At 38.7% G+C, this 10,462-nt stretch overlaps 1 long non-coding RNA gene across 1 annotated transcript; it reads right to left on the bottom strand.

Annotated features, from left to right (window-relative positions):
• Positions 1-380: 380 nt before the first annotated feature.
• On the bottom strand, positions 381-10,427 carry LOC120514380. Its single transcript, XR_005630448.1, has 3 exons — positions 10,385-10,427; positions 10,030-10,104; positions 381-411 (listed from the first exon to the last, which is right to left on the bottom strand). It is a non-coding gene; the product is annotated as an uncharacterized LOC120514380 (long non-coding RNA).
• Between the last annotated feature and the right edge of the window lie 35 nt (positions 10,428-10,462).

Raw genomic sequence — 10,462 nt, 5'->3', positions numbered from 1 at the left:
TTAATAATGTAGCACATTTTCATACAAACAATGTAGCTCAAAGTGTTTTACATGATGAAGAAAGAGAAAAAAGACAAAATAAATAAAATTAGGGAACACTAATTAATGTAGAATAAAAGTAAGGTCCAATGGCCAGGGAGGACAGAAAAAAACAAACAAAAAAAAAAAAACTCCTGACGGCTGGAGAAAAAAATTTAATCTGCAGGGGTTCTGAGGCCACAAGACCACCCAGCCCCCTCTAGGCATTCTACCTAACATCAATGATCTCAATCAGTCCTCATTGTATTCAGGGTTATCATGGAAGAATTTGATGATGATGGTCATGTGGACTTCTGGCCTTTAATTCATCAATGTAAGGACATCACGGTGCTTTGATTAGGTGGTGGTGGCACAGATTGCCACCACAGAAAACTGGAAAAAGAACAGCAGAGAAAGTAGGGGTTAGTATGGATTTTGGAGCCACCAGGAATGATAATGATAATTAATTGAATATACACCCCAGGTCCTAGAAGTCTTATAATACTGAATGTGTACTATGGACACCAAGAGGCTCCATTTAGGTAACTGAAGTGGCAGACACTCTGGACCTTTGGACTAATAACTCAATGGGCGTGTAACCCCCCCACTCATCTAAGATTCCACAAGGGCATCAACTGGTATTGTCACTACTGGTGACACATGTGGATTGTGTCTTGCGTCCAGCACTGTTTTGCAGCAGCTCCAATGGATCTATAGTGGACAAAGTAGGTACAGAAAATGAACGGACATACACAGAGCAATCTATGAAAATGATAAGTCATTTAAGCCCAACACACATTTTATGTTTGGCAGCTTGCCTTTCTTAAAATTTCAACTACAAATTGGAGTCAGATGTCTAGGCATTCTGTATCATGTGAGTGAGAAATCAGGCAGACCATGGAGACTTTTAGAGAGAAAGAGACGAATAAAAAGAATTAAACATCACAAATGGCTGAAAGAAAAAGTCTAAAAGAGCTGTAGAATTGACAAACAACTTTTTCCATTATGCATTCATATAAAATGGGTAGCAATAAAATATAACAAACTTTGTCCTGTATAGCTCCTTTCTTTACCATATGCCTATCTGAAAACATTTCACAGGTGAGAATTCATATACAGTAGCATCAAAGAGTATTCTGTTTTTGATCTTTAGTATATTTTCTGAAAGCATGTTTTCACTTTGTCATTATGGGTTATTGAGTGTAGATTAATGGGTAGAAGTGGCAAATGAATGAAGTAAAATTAAATCTACAACTCCATAAAATGTGAAGACCTGGATGAAGGAACACGCTCAACTTGGCAAATTGGGCTTTCTTGTTATACCAGCTCGGCAGATAGTGCAGGGGTCTGAACCTTTTCTGAATTTACTGCAGTTTTGTTAGTTATTGAGAGGCTTGCTCAAGGTCACCCAGAGGTTTCATAAATGTACAAGGCTCAGTCTGTTGGAGTTTGATGACGAACAGATCCTACAGTTTATTCACCTGGAATTCAAGAAGAGGATGTCACCATTCATATCCTACTCAATTGTAATATCCAAGCTTTAGACTTATCAAGAGAATATCTAAGAATCAATTAAATAAACACTTCAGTCTAAGGAATTAACGGGCATTTTCACTGAGAACAGTCTATTGAGAACATAGCTGAGATGGATATTGCAAAGAACTCATTTGAATGAGAATTGCAGGGATGCAATATAACTTCACAAATCAACCATATTTAAATCACTGTTGTAAGTGAGGAAGGAGGAAAAGAAGACCCAATGAACATTTGGGGTTCTAATCGGCCCACCCTGTTTATAGCGAGAATCCAAAAAACTGAAACGAAATGGTGGCCCACTAGAAAAGAATTGTAACAAAAACTTTTCAAGCCTGAAAGACTTGTCAAAAGAATCTGCTTTCCTCATCTTTTGGTTTTATGTAATGTAATCCCAACCAGAAGAGAGTGAGCAGGTTTAGCTGCCCTTAGTCGATGACTTCTCTCCATTACCAGGAGGAAAATAGATGACAACAGTTAGCGAGACACCATATACATATACAACACATCAGGTAAGCTGAGTTGTGTTTTCTGAGAAAGAAGCTCAAGGCTCAAGTCAATTCAGGAGTGGCGTCAGGTGGCTTGTGAGCCCACATCCATTGTAAAACGTTAACATTGCTTCATAGTTCTGATTGAACACTTCCTGAGATTATTCCTGGTATAGGAGGTGACTTCTGCTAACAGAGCATGTGCAGTCTCCTACTGGCTTGATTAGCATGACCACCAAGCTAGCCATCTGAGAAGACCTTCTCAGTCATCACACCATAATACAAATAAACTTTCTACTATTGTAATGAATCTATTTATTTTCTAATGACAATATGTTGTGTTTCTGTCCTGTAGATATTAGAATGCAGATGGATCCTATGCCAGGATTATTTGATAGTATGAGAATGGCCAGTATTCATTTGACTAACTTTTACCATGATATGGCTTATGAATTTTACTTTTTTCCAATTATTTCTTTATATTAGTTCAGTTATGGAGATTTCTGAGGTCAACCATTCTAGTGGTTATATTCATTCTTTGCGTCTTTGTGTTTTTAATGTTGTTAAAAATGGCACTATTTTTTTTTCTTATGGACATCATCTTGTTGGGTGCTCAAAACTTGAGTGTCACGATGTCACTAGCACAACATTTTAAAAGTTGGAATACAAGGTTCTGACCTTCAAATCCCGAGGTTGTGTGTTCAAGTCACTTCACCTTCCTGTACTCCAATTAGAAAAAACAAAAAGAAATATAACCACTTGTACTTTGTATCTCAAATGTTGTAATTCATATTGGAAAAAGGCAAGTATGTAAACGGAGACAAATCAAGATTTCTCCTTGCCATCCTGTCTGACCTTGGAATCACTGGGACTGCCCACAAGTGGTTTGATCCTACTGTGTGTCCTAGCAAGGAGTGATGTCAAGGGTGCATCAGGCAAGTATGCTAGGTGCCCCAAGGATCAGTGCTGGGCCCTCTTATCTTCTCCCTGCACACCTCCTGGGCCTTATAATCGAGTCCCATGGTTACTCTTATCAGACCCATGATATGCAACTCAACTTGTCAAAGATGGACTTTTATGTTATGCCAGCTCGCCTGATTGTTCTGCACTCTATCTCTGGTCAGCTTGGCTCACTATCACTAACACTTGCCCAACTAGTACACATCATTCAGGTGGCAATTAATGACCAGCTGTCCTTCGGGAACAATGTTGCTTTTGTCTGGGAGATTCACTCAAAATAACATCCACAAGATCAGACTGTCTCTGATAAGAGTATGCAGCACAACTCCCGGTTTAAGCTTTGGTCTTGTCACATCTGAACTACTGCAACTTGATGCTGGTGGGAGTTCTGACATGTGTCAGCAAATTGTGGATGATTCAAAATGCAGCAGCACAAGTGGTGTCCAACCAGCCTATGTGGTCACATGCTAGTTCTGTCTTCAGATCATTACATGAGTTGTAGTAGCACATATTAAGTTTAAATCATTGATGCTTAAACAGTAGTCAGTGGGTCAGCAACTATGTATAAAGACATTTGTGAGATCCAATGCTCCTTCTTGACCACTCAGATCTGCTGATGAACAGCATCTGATGCGGCCACCTCTGATATCAAATCTCACACTCTTTTCATGTGTAGACTGTAGTTTGTAGATGGTGGAATAAGTTACCCACTCCATTCAAACTGCTGACTCCATCAGTTTATTTAAGAAGCATTTGACTCTTTTTTTTAGTGAACTTCTGTCTAACTGATATTAGCTGTTAGATTTTGTAACAATTCTAACCAGGTTGTATTTTGTTATCTGAGCTCTACACTTGTAGTGATCAATTTGTAATCTTGTCATTGTGGTAGAAATTAAATAATTAAACAAAGAAGCATATCCCTTACTTGGTAAGACAGAGTATAGGAGTCAAGTGGAGAAGCTTGTCTTTTGGTGCAAAGAGAATCAGGTGGAGAAGTCTGTTTCCTGGTGCAAATAGAATCAGCAAAACCTTGCTATTGACTTTCACTGCACCAAACAGCCTCAATGTCCGGTTACTATTCAAGGAGTGGATGTAGAGTGGTCCACATTAATGACAGGTTGGATTGGTCTCGGAACACAGATGAGCTTTATAAGGGCAGAACTGACTATTTTTCCTTAGGAGACATGGGTTCCTTTGTTGTGGGATGTAACATCCTTCACATCTTCTATAACTCTGTTATAGCCAGTGTGATTTTCTGTGCTGTGGAGTGCTGGACAGGTAACATCACTTCAAGAGAGGCTCACTGAATCAACAGTCTAATTAAAAGGGCAGACTCAGTTATGAGACACACTCTGGATCCCCTGGAGGATGTAGCAAAGGAAAGAATTAAAAGAAACCTGAGTGACATTATGAACAAGCTGCACTTCCTCATGCTAACACAGGACTTTCAGACAACAAATTATTCAGCTGAAATATGTCGGGAAACACTGCTGAGGCTCTTTTATACCAAAGGCCATAGTCTGCATAATACCTCACTGGGACTGTGACAGCCAAGTCAGACGTTTTCTTTCTTTTTAATTCTTTCTTTATAGTCACTCCAGTGTTTGTTCAGACCAAAGTTTGTTTTATTTATTTATTTATTTATTTAGATTCTAGAAAAATCCAAATTTCCCCTGTGGACAAATAAAGTTCTATCTATCTATCTATCTATCTATCTATCTATCTGTAAAGTGGGTTTAAAAAATGAATGGATGGATGGATGAGTTGTATTTTCACAGCTCAAATTATAGACAGTTATTAGGCAGGGCTCCGGCCTCCTGTGACCCTAAATTGGATTTGTGAGTTATATGTTGTGAACAGGCTGAATGCACCCCTAAGCAGACGTGGTCACTCCTCCAAAACCCCTTCTTAAACGGTGATTCAATGGTAAACAAATACCATTTTTTTTACCTCCTCTTTGCTAGATCAGTTGCAGGATTGTTGCTGCTGCTGTGCAGTGTGATCTGAAACATTTAAAAGCCTGTACTGCAGCTGTCCTTTGGTCTTGCTGCCTTGTCTCTCTTCTCTCCGAGACAGCCTCTGCTCCTGTTGGGGCTCCCACTCCCAAGGTACACCCCTATGAAGACTAAGATTTTCTGTTGTTTTAAATGAGAAACGGAGCTGTGCCCTCTGGGTACACACTGAGCCTGAATCACTCCTGAGAGAGACTTATGTTTGTTTGAAGTGTTTGAATAAAGTGTTTGCCTCTAGAATCTCCTAAGTGTATCTGTGCAATTTTGTGACCCAAGCGTGACAATGTTAGTTTTGCTGTTGATAATAAATGCCTTATTATAAGGTTATCCAGGTATCCATCTGCTTGCCTTACCTCTCTTCTTCAAATGTACAAGTCAGAGAGGCAGAATCCCAGGAGAAAAAAATGAATTTAGAATTTATGCATCACTACAAAGTAAGTGATGAGCACTAACTCCTCATCCCTCCAAGCTCTGGGTTTCTATCCTGATCCCTTCACTGTCTTTGTGGAGTTTACTCTTTCTATCCATCTGCATGGGTTTTACTCTCACATCCCAGAAAAGTACAAGTTTCTGTAGGCTATTTGGGAAATGTAAATTGGTCTTGTATGAGTGACTGCAGTTATGCTCTATAATGGACTAACACCCTGTCCAGTGTTGGTTCTTGCCTGGGTATACGGTCTCAGTAAACCAGAACTACACTGAGAGTGTTTGATGGGCAGGCACAGTGAAAAGGTTCAGCAGAGACAGAGTCAAGAGTGGGCCCCACTGATTGTTGTCTTTTGGCTTCACTTCCTCAGTGATATTCAGGTCAGGCCATTTAGATTGCTTTGTGCTCACGAGACTGTCTGAGACTCACGCCTGCTTGTCTGCATGGTGAAGGCCAGTGAACTTTCCAGAAGACATTTAATGCATCACCTCTGGATGTGGTAGGCCTCTGCCAGCTGGCATGGAGAAGCTATTTTCAGCACAAACAAAAAGAACTATTGGAAACTATCTGCCTTACCCCAGAACTGACGTTGTGCACTGGGAAGCCCACTCTCATCCTGCTCCTTATTTGCCACACATCCAATTGCTGTCTCATTATTGTAAACCTAAGTATCTTGTAGTTCCCCATTTGTAGTCTTCAGCCTCTCAATTATATTTCAACATCCTAAAAACCATGAACTGTGCCTTACCCTTTTCTCTTCATTGACAGTGATCCTGTCAGACCTCTAAATCTTGTTCCCTTACATGCTTACAATCCAATGCTTCTCTGTCCCTGATCCTTACTTACTGCAAATGCACAAAGAAGTGTGAGCCCACCAGAGTTGAGGTCAATTCATGAATGAACTCATCAAATCCAAGTCAACAAATGAAATGGAATTGGAATTGAAATAAAAAAAGCAACAAGAAGTTGAACTGGAATTTATTTCTGACACTTCAAAAAAATGAAAAACATTTACTGTATGATTTTGCAGAAGGATTGCCTTTATCCAATAACATTGGGCATGCAACGTGTGCTCCAACCGTCTGGAGGAAGAGGTTAAGCATGTACTTACTGTGCAATTAAGTGAAAAGAACTGAAGAAAAGTTCTCAGTATAAATTTAGTCCTGCATATGCTGAGGGGTAAATTTAATCAGCAAAATTTAGGGTCATAGAAGGAGCCACTAATTATCACAGCAGCACTAGGTGTAAGTCAAGAAGCAAACATGGTGGATTGGTATGCCAGTTCTCAATCAAATGGGCAGACTCCAGGAGTTCCATCGCTATGATATACGCACATTTTATCGGAGAGCAAAGGTGGGTTGGTGTTTGGATACCCATTGCAGTTTGGATTAGGATATCTGAATATTGCATCAGACTTTCCTTTCTTGAAGGTCAGAGCAGGAGGTGCCAGTACACAACCATTTAATGGTGGTACATTGCGGGGAAAAATGGAAAACTGCTGGTACATCTCATTTCAACTTTGCTTCACAGCACATTAAGGACTAAACATATTTATAAAACAGAGGAAGATCGCATTTGGTTGTGTGTCTGGCCAGTTTCATGAAGGTATATTCTGTATACAGTATTTATTCATTTTAGTTTGAATTCATTAACAAATGCTGGGCATGGTGCAGTTATTCATTGATGACATGAGATGGTTGGCACCCAAGTTGGGATGGATGGTCCATCCAGAACCTTCCATTATACAGGTCCCCGAGCCAAGGAACTGTCCATTCCAGCCATTTCATGTTGTCAATGGCAATATATCACAAAATAATGCAATGTACCATTCAAATAGTAAGATGTATAGTGCATGGATTAAATTACTATATACTAACCCAGAAGCTTCAGTTTGCATCAACAACATTTGCTCAGACTAATTTAAACTAGAACGTGGCACTAGACAAGGATGCCCCTTGTCACCACTGCTGTTTGCGATTGCCATTGAACCACTGGCAATACATTGTTGAAATACTGATCAGATAAAGGGGATTATCAGAGAAGGACTGGAACAGAAAATCTCCTTATATGCAGATGACATGGTACTGTATATATCGGACCCAGAAAATTCTGTGCCTGCAGTCTTAGCAGCACTCACAGAATTTCAAAAGATCTCTGGTCTCAGAATTAATCTGAATAAAAGTGTACTCTTTCCGGTGAACTCTCAAACATATAATATTAGATTAGACACCCTACCTTTTATCATTGCAGAACAGTTTAAATACCTCGGGGTAAACATCACAAGTAAACATAAAGCTCTTTATCAACAAAATTTCGCAGTCTGCATGGAAAAAATTAAACAAGACTTGCATAGATGGTCAACCCTTCATCTCACACTAGCTGGAAGAATTAACACTGTTAAGATGAATATTCTTCCTAAGCTCCTTTTTTTATTTCAAAACATCCCAATATACATTAATAAATCATTCTTTAAGCAATTAGATTCAACAATAACCTCATTTATTTGGAATTCAAAACATCCACGCATCAAAAGAGCGACCCTACAAAGACAAAAGGCAGAAGGTGGCATGGCTCTACCTAACTTCCAGTTTTATTACTGGGCAGCAAATATACAGGCGATAAGAACCTGGACACAAATAGAAGAACATACACAGGCTTGGACCGCAATAGAAGTAAAATCTGCAGTACTTCTTTGTATTCCTTGCTCTGCTCCAATAAACACACGTTCATGGCAATACACTAATAACCCAATTGTGCTCCACTCACTTAGAATCTGGAACCAATGTAGAAAGCATTTTAAGACGGAGAAGCTTCTTCTGTGGCACCTCTGCAAGAGAACCACCTCTTTCAACCTTCACAAACATATGCAGTTTTAATATCTGGCAAAAATTTGGAATTAACTTGCTTAGAGATCTTTATATAGACAACGTCTTTGCATCCTATGAACAATTACATTCCAAATTTAACATTCCAGCTACACATTTCTTTCACTATCTTCAAATCAGGAACTTTGTTAAACAGAACCTTCCAGATTTTCCTCATCTTGCACCCTCAACCATGCTGGAAAAATTATTGCTCAATTTCAAGGAGTTAGACTCCATCTCTACAATATATAAAATCCTTTTACAATCCCTCCCTTTCAAAGATCCAAGAGGACACTGGGAAAAGATGTCTCAATTAATATATCAGAAAAGGAGTGGAAAGTAGCAATGCAGAGAATTCACTCAAGCTCCATATCGCAAAGCATACAATTATACAACTCAAAATTATATATCGAGCACATCTGTCTCGACTAAAACTCTCCAAAATGTTTCCAGGACATGATCCAACCTGCGAACGTTGCAACCAAGTCCCAGCCTCACAGGTCACATGTTCTGGGCCTGCACCAAATTAACATTATTCTGGACAAAAATTTTTAATTACCTGTCAGACAGCCTTGGACTCACAATCCCTCCTAACCCATTAACAGCTGTGTTTGGGGTTCTTCCAGAGGGTTTAAAGTGGAGAAAGACAAACAAATTGTGATTGCATTCACTACACTGTTGGCACGCAGACTCATTCTAAAAAACTGGAAGAATCCAAACTCTCCTCTTTTAAGTCAGTGGGAAACCGATGTGTTATATTATTTGAAATTGGAAAAATCAAATACTCAGTTAGAGGATCTGTACAGACCTTTTTCAAAACATGGCAGGATCTAATCAGTAATATTTTAAAATAAGTTCATAAAGCACAGAGAATTTTTTTTAAATTAGGTATGTTTACAAGCCTTAAATTTAACGTTATTTGGCTTGCTCTCTCTCTCAGGGGTGGGGATCGATCTGTTCTTAACTCAATTTTTCTTTTGTAAAATCTTGATTGCTTTGTATGGATTGTAAAAAAAAAAAAAAAAATAAAAAAAAAACAAAAAAAAAAACCAAATAGTAAGATGTATAAAGAATAGCAGGGTCTGCTGATAGACTCTATTAATTAAATCACCAGTATCAACCTTCACCACAGGCCAACTAGAGAGAGAGGTTGGGAGCAAGCAATTCTGGTACCAACCCCAAAGTTTTCCTAGTAAGTTGGAGGACCTGCTTGCAGAGCTGGATGTAGATTAATGTCATGCCCAGGATGTGGGACTTCCTTTAAAATTTAAGGCCATGAACTTTGACCCAGCATGTCTGTGTGGAATTCTAGGTAGTGGTGTTGTAATCCAATTCAAAAACAGTATTATTTTGGAAAGTTATATGTTGAGTGAATGATGCAAATAAGATATTTACATATTCTTCATGTAGAAATGAAAACTGGTTAAAACTGATTTTGGATAACATGTAATTAATACATTATACATGAATGTATTTGACATGATTCATAATATTTGATGTATGATATTTAACAAATCAAGACAAATTATCTTAGAAGTGGAATTTTGTAGAATTTATTTACTTTCATTCAAGTTTGTATCCTTGTGAGCTGGATGCAATTCCAATTCCACGTCACATTCCAGAAAGTGAATTAGAATTGATGATGCATTCCAATCAATGCAATTTAATTTATGAATGGCTCCAACCCTGGAGATAAGTATGGCTTGGTAGCCTGCAGTCGTACTTACTTTGACTTAAGGTTTGTACAAGCTGGCTGTCCTTGAATTAGAAAAATGAGACTGCCTGTCATGAATCACCTAGTCCTGCAACAAAAACAACAACAATATTTATTTATATAGCACATTTTCATACACATGATGTAGCTCAAAGTGCTTTACAGGACGAAGAAAGAGAAAAAACACAAAATACAATTTAGGCAATACTAATTAACATAGAATAAAAGTAAGGTCTGATGGCTGGGGAGGACAGAAAAAACAAACAAATAAAAAAACTCCAGATGGCTGGAGAAAAAAAAATCTGCAGGGGTTCTGAGGCTACCAGACCCCCCAGCCCCCTCTAGGCATTCTACATAACATAAATAACCTCAATCAGTCCTCATGGTTTTCAGGCTTCATATGGAAGAATTAAACAATGACAGTCATGTGGACCTCTGGCCTTCAA

This window comes from Polypterus senegalus, chromosome 14 (assembly GCF_016835505.1).
Source record: "Polypterus senegalus isolate Bchr_013 chromosome 14, ASM1683550v1, whole genome shotgun sequence".
NCBI lineage: Eukaryota > Metazoa > Chordata > Cladistia > Polypteriformes > Polypteridae > Polypterus > Polypterus senegalus.
This window is presented reverse-complemented; position numbering and strand designations above follow the sequence as displayed.